Raw genomic sequence first — 13117 nt, 5'->3', positions numbered from 1 at the left:
CAAGGGCACAACAGGCTACTTACGCATCATTAATATGCTCTATGATGGAGTCCTAAGAGCACAGATGCCCAGCCTTCTGGAAGCATTTGCCCCAATGGTATCATGGGCGGGCATCCCTTGTTGTTGCTGGAATTGGAACATGCGGGTGGAAGGCTGATATGGTAGTTGCCTTTGACGGATACAAAAGCCCAAGGAAGTGACACCTGCCATTCTCTGCATGGGCATGGCAGGCATCCAGGCCCAAAAGGCCCTGCTTGCATGGAAAAGCTGAACTGTCCAACTTCTCCCAGTCCCAGGCAGGCAAAACAAAGCACTCCTGATTGTCAGGAAGGACTACTTTGTGGAAATAAACGTACTGGTGGGGAGAGTGTGCTGGTGAGCTGACCCAGTCAGCACAGACAATGTATATGCTCACCCCAACCTGGGATACTTCAAGCCCCTCTACCTTTACTTTCCCAGACCCCCTTCTTGAGGATACTGGGACCCTCCTGCAGGTTTGTACACCATCCCTGGATCTTCATTGATTGAATTCGGTGGCAAGACCCATGCGTGTGTGGTCTTCTGTTTCTATTTCCCAACTCTGGCTGCACCATAGGGAAATGATACAGATGGAAAATTCTGCCCACAACCATGAATCCTCACCTTCAAGGAGGAGACTGTAAGCTAAGGGTTTGGTAGACAGTGAGTGGTCCAGAGGAGCTTGATTTGGGGACCTGACCATTAGGTTCCCCCTGCGTCGTCATGGCAGCTGCTGACAGTGGAAGGAAGCAATGTCAAGGAGGCAAATACGGCCAATGCCTGTAGGGAATGGGGGCAAGAGACCTTACCAGGTAAAACCAGGTAGCTGAATTTCTGGGGTGGGCAACAGGCAAAGATACAGAGTGGCACAGGTATGTGGCATTGCAGTTTCAAGATTCAGGGAATGAATGGAAAGACATCCCATATTCATGGATTGGAAGGCCCAATATTGTTAAGACGGCAACACTTTCCATATTGATTTAAAGACAACACAATCCTCATCCAAACCCCAGATGGCTTCTTTGCAGAAATTAGCAAACTAATCCTAAAATACATGTAGAAATACAAGAGACTCCAAAAAACCTTGGAAAGAGCAAAGCTGGAGGACTTCCACCTCTGATTTCAACTTACCACAAAGCTACTATAATCAAGACAGTGCGGTGGAGGAATAAGGATAGACGACAGGATAGAACGGAGAGTCTAGAAATAAACCCTCACCTCTACAACTGACTGACTTTCAACAAGGGTGCCAAGACAATCCAACGGGGGGAAATAGTCTTTTCAATAAGTTGTACTGGGACAACATGCCAAAGAATGAATCTGGACCACCACATCACAACATATGCAAACTTGAAATGGATCCAAGACATAAATGTAAGAGCTAAAACTGTAGAACTCTTAGAAGTAAACATAAGGGCAAATTTTCACAACCTACGACTAGGCAAATATTCGCCAACTGATAAAAGGATTAACAAAAGATGATATATCCATACAATGGAATATTACTGAGCGACAAAAACAAGTAAGTGCTACCCTATGGATGAACCTTGAAAACATTATGCTAAGGGAAAGAGGCCAGTCATAAAGGACAGCGTACTCTATGATTGCATTTAAGTAAAATGTTCAGTATAAGAAAATCCATACAGACAGAAAGAAAATTAAGGGTTGCCTAGGACTAGGGGTGGGGTTGGAGGAAGGTAGAGTGGGGATGGGGTTTCTTTTTATGGCGACAAAAAAAATGTGCTGATATCAATTGAGGTGATCACTGAACAACTCCTTGAATATACTAAAAACATTGAGTCGTGCACTTAATTTTTAAATATTTTCATGTTTGCTCATTTATTTTGGGAGAGAGAGAGAGCATGAGCAGAGAAAGGGCAGAGAGAGAGAGAGGGAGAGAGAGAATCCCAAGCAGGTTCCACACTGTTAGTGCAGAGCCCAACGCGGGGTTGGATCTCACGAACTGTGAGATCATGACTTGAGCTGAAACCAAGAGCTGGGTGCTCAATCGAAGGAGCCACCCAGGCGCCTCGGAGTTGTGCACTTTAAAAGAGTGAATCATAATGGTATGTGAAGATCTCAACAAAGCGGTGACAAAAATAAACAGATAGATAGAGAAGTAATTCCCTAGAGAGATGGGAAAAGAAGATTCAAGGAGTAGATTCCAGTTTGGGAAGCTAAGGAGAAATAATGCAATCCAAAGCAGAGTTGTGTGAAAACCAGTTCCAGAGTAGGGATAACGTGTTCAGGTGTATGAGGGGCCTCAGCAAAAGCCAGAAACCCCGTAACAAGAACAGAGGTTCCAGGCGGGAACAGAACCCACAGGCAGACCAACTTGGTGCCAGTCTTCTGTAAGCAGTCCAGACCAAGGTCAGGATAGACCAAGATCGGGATTGTTCCGATTGTTTCAGGTTGTCCCTAGGGAAAGTTGTTTCCGACGTCCCTTGCTAGGAGTGGGCTGACAGAGCAGAGGGTCCAGGTCAGACCCCAAGCCTCTTAAACAAGAGTGGGAGATGGTGTGCCAGCTGGGAGGCAGGCCGCACAGCACATCTGTCGTGTGTAGCAGGGACTGTGGCTTCCTCTTCTGGACTCTGCCATGTGGATACCAGTTGGCATACTCATGGACACCAACTGAGAGCCACTTAGGTTTTCCTGTATGGTCTGGAGAGAGGCAAAGGGTTCTTGGACTGTTTAGCATCTTGATGTTACAGACAGCCCTCTCCTGGGCCCAGCAAACCTGGAGTGAATGACCAGTGTCAGCACTGGCCCGGATGCCTGTAACATCATCACAGACCTCTTCTGCCTGGAACACATTCCTGTTACCATCCTGTGCCAGCCTGGCCTTGGTCTACACCTCAGTCTGTCACCTCTAGTGACTCGGACTGGATTTAGGGTCATAAGCACGAGCAACTCGCAACAGCAGATCTTGTATGAGACAGAAAATGACAGCACTGAAACACACAGGCTGCAAACTACTCTGGAGACACCGGGCAGAGGAGGTAATTTAAAGTTAGGGAAGAAATAAAGAGAGGAAGGAAGGAAGGAAGGAAGGAAGGAAGGAAGGAAGGAAAGGAGGGAGGAAGGGAGGAAGAGAGAAGAAGAAGAAGAAGAAGAAGAAGAAGAAGAAGAAGAAGAAGAAGAAGAAGAAGAAGGAGGGAGAGGAAGGAAAAAACAGAAAAGAAAAAGAAGAAGAAAGACACACAAACACCCAGTAGGTGTGGGAGGCAAACTGAGCCCAGTCCTTTGGGCCTTGAGGAGCAGCCCTAGCCTCCTCTCTGCTTTATCCTTCCTCCATCCTCCACTTCCACAGACCCTCCACTCACAGAGGTGAGTGTCTTCGCTAGGCCTGCTCCAAAACATAGGACCAGCCAAATCCTTACAACCAGGCACCAACACCAAGTACCTCATGAAATCCTCACAGATGAGGAAACTGAGGGTCCAAGAGGTTGAGTAAGTTGTTTACAATCCATAGTCAGTAAGTGGGGGACCCAGAATCACACCCTAACCCCGGGCCACACCAACAGGCCAGTCCTTACTCGGTGGGCACCTGCAGCTCTGACCCCACCAATCCAGGGGGAGCGGGCCTGCGGTCATGGATCCTCCAGAATTTCCTCAGCCACAGCTTGCACCTCACTCAAGATGTCTGGCCAGTGCCTCTGTGGGTGGGGTGAGTGAGGGGGACAGGGTGCGCATCCATGGCCTGAGGAAACTCAGTGGGCCCGAAGTGGCACCAACGATACCCTCAGGGTCAGGGGTGTCATCGTTGGGGGTGCCAAGGTCAGCCTCCTGCCGCACAAAGCCATCTCCAGTGCGATGCAAGGGGAACGGAAGGAGCCAGTGGGTCAAGTGATTCTCAAGTCTTGGGAGGCTCTTCTCCAAGTTGGCAGGAGTGGTCACAGCAGAGCTCATGAGCTGGCCCTAAGTGTTGACAGGGTGACGTGAAGTCTGTCCGTGGTCAAATGACTGAGTGTAGATGTAGTGTAGAAGTGAAGCCATTCATGAGGGCAGACTGAATACCTTAGAAACAAAGCGACAGGTTAACTAAGGCAGCTGCTGAGGGCTGATCCAGGGGACTGATACTCACGCAGTTTCCTACTCTACCTGAGAGCTATGACAGCAAAAAGGTAGCTCCATAAACGGAGTGATCGATTCATCCTTCCGCCAGACATAAGCACTAGCTACACGCGTCCCAAGTACAGCTGCTCCCGAGGAAGTTATCTTTCCTTCCGTTACCATTTGTTGGCCCAAATAGCGAGGTTCTATGGAGACTGGGGGACATTATACCAAGGGAAATAAATAAGTAGGTGGGGATGAAAGACTGATTGGCACATCTGTGATGCCAGGGAGGAAGAAGAGAGGAAACGACCATCCTGGAATAGCACTCCAGGCCCGGAGGTCCTCCCCAGAGGAGGAGGTAGGCCCTCCAGATGGGCTGGAATGGGCCAGGAAGATAGCACAGTCCAAGCTCGGGGACAAGTCCTGGTGGGATAGAAGCCACAGCAAGGCTCTTGGTGACCCTCTGCCTGGGAAGTGGTGGCCATCAGGAGACGTGCTGACCCCAATAACACATATTAATTAATTCATAGTTATTCATCCAGAAAATTCCACTCAGAGCCTGCTTTCCAGCATGGGAATGTCATGGAGAGTGTCGAGGGACAAGTCCTTGCTCTCACGAAGTTGATGATCTTAAAAGGGAAACACATTAATTAAATAATCACAGGCAGATGTGCCTTCTCAGAAGCAGAGCCAATTCCAATGGAGGAAAGCAACACAGTGCTGGAAAAACCAGCATCCAACAAAGGGACAGGCCCTTAGGCTTAGAGAAAGCATCCCTGACGTGGGGCAGGTAAGGTGAAATCAGAAAGCCTAGACTGAGCTAACCTGGTTAAAGAGGTGGGCTAACTGGACAAGAGCCCAAGCCCGGGGGGCAGCCAGCACAGATGCAGCGGCCTCGTGGGGGGGAAAGTCTGGGTTCAAGATGGCTGCAACAATCTCTCCCACGCTCCTTTGCAACGTGGATTTTTTGCTCCTTCCATCAACGAGTTGGATCAACTTTCCCTCCTCTTGGATCTGGGCTCGTCTTCAGACCTGCAGTGGTGAGTAGAATGCGGTAGAAGCTTTTGCACTCTCCAAGGCCAGGCCTTGGGAGGGTTTGCAAGTTTTACTGTCCCCCTCTTGGGATTCTGAGTCCACCATGCTGTGAAGGAGCTGGGAATGAAAGACCATGGGGGCGAAGGGGGTCCAGCCTGGGCTCACTCACGTGCCCGGAGCTTCAGCTGGACGGGGCTCCTCCGGTCAATCCACTGACTGACCACCCATGCGTGAACGAGCCCACCAATGCTATGAGGGGCACAGGAATCGGCCAGCAGACCCCAGCCTAGACTGCCAGACTCCAGAATCATGAGCAAATCAATTGTTCTTTTAAGTCACTAAACTGTGGGCTTACACAAACAACTCGCATGAATGGAATATTCAAGGAGTATTCAAGGAACTGAAAGAACAGCCATGCGGCTGCGTCGGGGCAAGGGTGGAAGAGAGGAGAAGAGCATGAAATACAGCTGGGTGGGCAGGCAGGGTTTGCACCAGCCGGGCCTGCAGGCCACGTGAAGGAAACTGATCTTCGTTCTAAATGAGAAGCCACTGAAAGGTATGAGTTTGAAAACGTGAACTCTGGCTGAAGCGTGGGAAACAGACTAGCAGGAAGGCGAGGGGAGGCAGAGGAGGCAGGAGGGTCTTAACGTCACTGCTGGGAGAAATGCTGATAGCTTTGGCTAGGGCAATGGAATAGAAGCAGATATGTTGACAGATTTGAGGCTTTTTAGCAGGCAAAATCTTGAGTAACGGGTTGGATATGGCGGAGACAAAGAAGGATCAAGAATGACTCCTAGGGTTTTTGCTTGTGTAGTTGGACGTAGGGTGGTGGCATCGTGCCCTGGGCCAGAAAGCCTGCCCAAGGCTCTGGAAGAAAAAAAGCATCACAAGAGTCTTAGGCGGGACACGTCCTTTCTGCTTAGGACACTTGATACCCTGGGGGAAGAGGACACTATGGGAGACGGATGTCAAAGGGTGCCATTGATTTCTGAGTTCTCCACCATCACTCCACGGGGAGAGTCTTCGAGGGTGCGCTGGCTTAATTCCATCTTTTGGTGAATTTCATTCATTCAACTCATATTGTCTAACAAGTATTTTACTAACTCATTAGAGTCTTAAAGATGACGGAAAGGGGCACCTGGGTGGCTCAGTCGGTTAGGCGGCCGACTTCGGCTCAGGTCATGATCTCGCACTCCGTGAGTTCGAGCCCCGCGTCGGGCTCTGTGCTGACAGCTCAGAGCCCAGAGCCTGTTTCAGATTCTGTGTCTCCCTATCTCTCTCTGACCCTCCCCCGTTCATGCTCTGTCTCTCTCTGTCTCAAAAATAAATAAACGTTAAAAAAAAAATTAAAAAAAAAAAAGATGATGGAAAGTATGTCATCAGACTAGGCAAAAGTTGGTATTTCCGGAATTATGCCTGGATCTCAGCCGGTCTGGCGGTCTCCCTGAATGCCCTCTGTACTTCCCAGAGTCTCCATCTTCCCTTCAAGGGCAGGACGAGAAGCTGGCCTAGATTGCTGGTTCCCAAACCTGGCTGTGCCTCCGAATCCCCAAGGGATGCTTTAAAATAACAAACGCTTGGATCCCACCCGAGACCTATGAATCACATTCTCTGAGGAGAAGCTGAGGGACTACTGGGTGGTTTAAAAAATCCCCCATGTGATTGTGATGTGTCCAGGTTTGGGAACCACTGGCCTAAACTCATTTCATGTCTTTTTCTGAGACTGTGGTTTTATGACTGGAGGCAAAGAGAAGGTAGGATGTGCCTGGCCAGAGCTCAGACCACTGGGTGATGGCTCCAGGAATGCTGGGGATCTAAAGTTCCAGGTATCGCCCAGACCATGCTCTCCCTGGTGCCTCCATCACCAAGGAGCTTGGACGGTAAGGGGGCAAAGTCAAGGAGCCTGAAGTCACCGCCTTGGTGGAGGTGAGCAGCCGTGGAGGCGGCCAGGAAACATGGCAGAAGCCAGGAGCTGAAGCCAATGTGGCTGATTCATTTATATCACCTACTGTAGGCAGTGGCCTCTAAACATTTTTGATATATGTTCTCCACTGGAAAAAGAACAGCTGAAGGCCAATATGTTGACTTTATCCATTTAAAAATATATGCCCGTGCTATCGTATTAATGTATTTTACACACGATACATTTAAGGACAGAGACATTTAAAAATTATACCACCATGGAGGTGCTAATGTATTCCCCTTAGACCCCAGTGGATTATCCTGTGTCCGTCCGGCTTTGGAAACCACTATGAGAATTCAAGTATTCGAGGTCTGGGTCCCATTCCACCATTTTTAGAGGCCAGCTGTTGCTCAAAGCAGCAGAAAGTATTGTTCAGGAACCAGTAGGTTTGGAGCCAAAGTAATCTAGTGAGAATTTTCAACCGTGACACTAGAGTGTGAACAGCGAGTGAACATGAAAGCTACTTGTCCCGAGATGCCCCAGGTGCCATCTGGGGGCAGCTGTCTCTGGAAAAAGCCCTGGATGGTGTTACAGGGTCTGCACCTCCGTCTCCCCCACCCCCTAGTCAGTAAGGTTCAACAGGAAGCTGCCGGATCCAGAAAGAAATCCGGGTGTCATGCTCAGCACTCACCTCCCCAGACACTGGTCAGTCCATCACCAAGTCCTGCAGACGAACGCCTCTTAACTGTGGCTCGATTGTAGCCACTTCCCCAAACACCCACCACGACCACCAGACCACCGGCTCCTCCGCCACCACTCCAAGCTGTCACCACCTGGACCGCGGCACCCACGTGCCCATGGCGCCATCCGTCTGGCCTCCACTCAGCAGCCAGAGTGCCGTGATCCGATCACGTCATTCCCCTGAACGCTTCGTGGGCTCCCACTGCTCTGAGAATGAAGTCCAGAATCCTAACATGGCTTTGGAGGACTCCCGTGCCCGCCTCACCCTCATGTGCAGCTCCCCCACAGCGAGCCTTCTTTCTCTTCTTTCATGTGCCACAGTCCTTCCAGCCTTGGAGCCTTTGCTGAGCCCCTGCCCGGGACACTCTTTCCTTCTCTGCCTGGTTACCTCTTCCTCCAACTTCAGCCTTTAGCTCAACCGCTGCTTCCCCAGGGAAGCCCCTCCATAAAGGCAGAGCCCCCTACTGCAGACTCACGCAGTACTTGTACACACTTGTGCAAGTACAACTTACCGCAGTTGTGATTTTGTGAGTGTGCCACGCACACACACAGTGGGTGTGTGAGAGTATTACTCTCTCTTTTCCTTACTGGGCTGTTAGCTCATTGAGGACCAGACCCATGTCATCCTGTGTCCCCAGTGCCCAGCGCTGGGTCTGGCACATCAGTAAGCACCTGACAAACTCTTGTTCAATGGGTGAATGTGAACGTACTAATGAATGCAGTGGGGACGGAGGGCGAATTCGTAGGATGGGTCTAGACAGAGGGCATAAGACGGGGGGGAGGGAGGGAGGAAATGAAGGGAAAAAATAGAAACGGTCTAGAGATACAACATGACAGGCACAGAAAGGACAATCAGATTGACCAAGGGCCTTTATTATAGGACTCAACACCAGGAAGATCTGAGTCTCCCCAACTTTTTGGCCCACAAACCCAAAACCACCCTCGTGCTTCTGGGACTGCGGTTCCTTGGCACTCTGGCTAATAATGCAAAGCTACCCTGGAGTAGTCACCACCAGCCGGCCCAGTCCAGCCTGGACACCACCGGGAGGCATTCTCTAGCACAAGCTGAGAAATACTGAGCAGGTATCTGGTAAAGGAAGCCCACGGGCTCCATTTCTCCCAGAATTTGGGCACACTCACTCTACCCCACCTCACCCCCCGGTTTCCTCATCTATAAACGAGGGGGGGGGCTACTTCCGAGCCTCTTTTGGCCCTGGTGTTAAGTCTGTGATTCCCTACACCATAGACCACAGGCCCAGGGTTCAGGGTCAGGGTCATCACCAGTGGAGGGCACCGGCTTCCTTACGCTGGCCACCCCAGCGTTGACCTTCTTGGGGAATAATCTTGAGACTACCAAGAATCCCCCAACTAATGAATTCAGGCATGTTATCTAGACCACCGGTTTATCTCTGAATCAGATCTCCAGGCTGCCTTGGGTGCACCTAGGGTGCACCCTCTATCACAGGCAGCCTCTAGGTGCGCACCGAAGCTGGTTTTTTCTCCTTGTGAACTAGTCGACATCCCGACCGTGCCACTTACTGAACACATTTCTTGGATGGCACTTCCTTGTATTGGCATAGGGTGTGACACTGACTCTACCAGATCTCAGATCTCAACTAGTGCTGAGTGGGGGCACCTGGGGTGGCTCAGTCAGTTGAGCATCTGACTTTGCAGGGTTTGGTGTGGATATGGGCATATTTTCGTCTCCCTTGGGTATACACCGAGGAGTGGGATTGCAGAGTCGTATGGTAACACCACGTTTAATCTCTCCAGGGGCTGCTAATCTTTTCCAACGTGGCTGCACCATTTGACATTCCCACCAGCAGTGTAAATTCTCCACATTCTCCCCAACCCTTGCCATTGTCTATCTTTTTGATTATAGCCATTCTGGTGGGCGTGGAGTAGCCTCTTGTTGTGGTTGTGATATGCATTTCCCTGATGGCTAATGATGTTGAGCATCTTTTCACGGGCTTATGGGCCATCTGTGTCTCTTCTCTGGAGAAATGTCTATTCAGACCCTTCGCCCAATTTGTAACTGGGTTGTTTGTCTTTTCAGTATTAGTAGAGGCCGTGTGGAGGAAATGAAGTTGGCTTCCAGTGTCATTTCACTCCCTCTCCTTGCTTTCCATCATCCAAATGCTCTAGGGTTCAAGGCCTCTCAAATCAGTCCTTCCCTGTGTAGAGCTGCCATGGAGATGGCCATGAGGTGCAGGAAAAGAACTGTGCAGCAGAGGCTGGTATTCTTTTTTTTTAATGTTTACTGAGAGACAGAGTGTGAGTAGGCAAGGAGCAGACAGAGAGGGAGACGCAGAATCCGAAGCAGGCTCCAGGCTCGGAGCTGTGAGGACAGAACCCGACGCAGGGCTCGAACCCATGAACCGCGAGATCATGACCTGAGCCGAAGTCGGACGCTTCACCGACTGAGCCACCCAGGCACCCCCAGAGGCCAATATTCTTGTTCTACCTCCTCCGAGGACTAGCTGTGTGATGTTAAACAAGTCCTTTTCCTCTTTCCTCCCAGGCTTAAGGCGTCCTCACCTATAAGATGGGAGTTGTACTATCTACCTGCCTGTACCACAGAGCTGTAATGAGGGCCTACTTGAGGTTATAGAGGTAAAAATGTAGGGACACCGCAGAGCCTTCCAGCCCTTCAAAGGGAGATCAGTGATGTAACTTCTGGGCTTGGACCCAGGTTTCAGACTGCATGCTTCCGTCCCTGGCCCCACTGGTTGTTAGCTGGCCTGGGGCAACTTGTCCCAATGTCCTCCCCTGTGTAGTGAAGGACAATCACAGTCCTTACCTCTCTGGATCGTGGTGGTGTTTCAATGAGATGTTAGCACATCTCATTGTCAAGTGCTTAGAGTAGCGCTTGGCTCCAAGAAAGTTCTCCATACACGTCATCTGGGCCATCGTTATTACCATCACTCCAAGTCGAGATTTCTGATCCCCTATTCTCTCTCTGCTCCCGGCACCAACTAAGAAGAGAATAGGCCGGATTGAGTTCCTAGAAGGTTTCTTCTTGATTGAGCACTGGATACACTGGCAGAACAGGCATGCCGATGAGCTGTGCTGGTTTTTCCAGCCTAACGGTCTCCCCGAAACGTCCAAGTCTGTGTCTGAAGTGTGTGTGGGGGGGGTTCTGCCCTTCGGGGCCCTCCTCAGATAGGTGCCTCTTGGCGTCTCTATCCATCTCTCCTTGTTCAGGCCCCAAGCACAGCCACTGTAGGAGACCAGAATATGCCACCCTGAAATATGCCTCTTTGTCATAAAGATAATTTTGAGCTGATTATTTTGAGAAACAGCAGACAGAGAAGCTCTGAAAACAGAGCAGAAGTTACCCTTTGGTAAGGGAAAATTGTATTTATAAAAATCTCCATTTGCAAGGGTACCTTCTCCTCTGTACCAGGAAGAGAAGGATGCCTCCAAATCATAAGAGACCCATCCGTAGACAAAGCACTGACTTCACTCTGCATAATAAGACTTATCCTTGTTTACAGTACTATTCCCGGTCCTCTTCCCATAACTGGTCCCCTCTTCCTTTGTTTTAGCTGAAGATGGTAGTCAAGCCCAAGTTCTTTAAAAAAATTTTTTTTAAACGTGTATTCATTTTTGAGAGACAGAGAGAGACAGAGCACAAGCAGGGGTGGGGCAGAGAGAGAGAGAGAGACACGGAATCTGAAGCAGGCTCCAGGCTCTGAGCTGTCAGCACAGAGCCCGGCGTGGGGCTCGAACTCACGAACCATGAGATCATGACCGGAGCTCAAGTTGGACACTTAACCAACTGAGTCATCCAGGAGCCCCTCAAGCCCAAGTTCTAAGCCACCTCTTGAAGTTTTCCCATCCCTGAGTTTCTCCCAGGTATATGTGAGATGTACATGTTAATAGATACCTGTTTGCTTTTCTCCTGCTAATCTGTCTTTTCTTACAGGGGCCCTAGCTAAGAACCTAGAAGAGTTGAAGGGAAGATTTTTTTTTTTCTCCCCTCTACCCCACCCTCATCTCCAGAGTTTGTGCTGTTCCCAGGGCAACCATGGGTGTCCAATGCTGTCCATCCCAGTCTGTTGGCCAAAGAGGCAAGCCAACCAAGGCAGCTCTTCAGACCCCAGTCACTCAGTGTCTTTCTCTGGTGTCTTACAAGATGCTGCTTTTCACAAGTTAGAGTTGGCTTTGTTCTAGAATAGAACGATAAATATCTGGATTCCAATGGGAGAATCTCAAGGGAGTTGACAGGTCAGCCGGCCAGCAACGGGTGCAGGAAATAAAATTTCCTTGTAAGGCCTCCATTCTGTCTTCAGTAAGCTTTCTCCCCAACTCACGGGCACATATACCTAAAGTAACAGGGGACATCACTGACATCTCTCGGGAGAGAAGAAAACATGATTTTCTCTCTATTTTGTCATGTAGACTTGGAATGTAAGAGGAAAAAAATCTTGCCCCTTGAAAAAAAGGTGGCGGGAGGGGAGTCAAAGAGCCTAGAATTCAATAAACACTGATGTGTTCCTGTGGTTGGTGACCAGCACCTTGAGATTCTGGATACGGCCATCCCCCGAGGAGAAATGGACTTGACTGACCTTCAGCTACAGGATCTCCATCAGCTTGGACTCCTCTCACGGCCAGACCTGTGTATTTGATTCCACAGAACCTAGAAGTCCTATACTGGGGGCTTCTCCTGTCCCTTCCCGTAGGGAGTCTAGCCCTGCCTCTCTGAAGCTGGTCTTCTAGATGCCTCCTTCCCATGGACACAAATTCTTCCTGGTATCACGCTGAAATCACTGTGGAAGCCATTTAAGCCCATTTACATTGCTAAAAGCGACACTAGAGGAACGTTCAACACAGAAATTATGTAAATAACCCCATTTCGGTAATCCAAATGCAGGCAAATGTTAGCCTTTTGTCTGCTGGTAAAATCTGTTCAAAATAACATAGATTTCTAGCTAAGAGAACTTTTAATTTGTTATTCCCATCCGGCCAATTCCTTTGCGGACTCTCTGGTAACCCACCTCCCAAAGACACGGGCTCATCTTCGAAATGCTCCTCCGTGCTCCCCTCCGCCATCCTGGAGATGGCGAGCTGGCTTTTTGTGGCCGAAATGTCTGTTCTATCCCACTAAAATGGACAGATGCGTGATGGCTTTCCTCCTAAAGTCCTTTACCAAAAATTCAATCTCAATCTTCTGCTTGATTTATTACCGTTTCTCAGAAACAAGATTTACAAATATGGACCTGAAGACATATCTCAATTTAAGCACCACAGTGGCAAGGACCTCTAAATACCTAGATTCTATCGCCAGTGGATGCGAGTCATTTCTCTTAATACAAGATGAGGAATTAAAATGAAGCTTGGTAAAATGGCACGTGAGTCAGA

The 13117-nt window shown here is 49.5% G+C and overlaps 1 protein-coding gene across 2 annotated transcripts in view; it reads right to left on the bottom strand.

Annotated features, from left to right (window-relative positions):
- GALNT17 (polypeptide N-acetylgalactosaminyltransferase 17) overlaps window positions 1–13117 on the bottom strand; it is a 447627-nt gene that overhangs the window by 37428 nt on the left and 397082 nt on the right. The gene's annotated exons all lie outside the window — the stretch shown is intronic.

The sequence above is a fragment of the Puma concolor genome, chromosome E3 (genome assembly GCF_028749965.1).
Source record: "Puma concolor isolate L17-30 chromosome E3, mPumCon1.1.hap2, whole genome shotgun sequence".
NCBI lineage: Eukaryota > Metazoa > Chordata > Mammalia > Carnivora > Felidae > Puma > Puma concolor.
The sequence above is the reverse complement of the archived record's forward strand: the minus strand, read 5'-3'. Positions and strand labels throughout refer to the sequence as shown.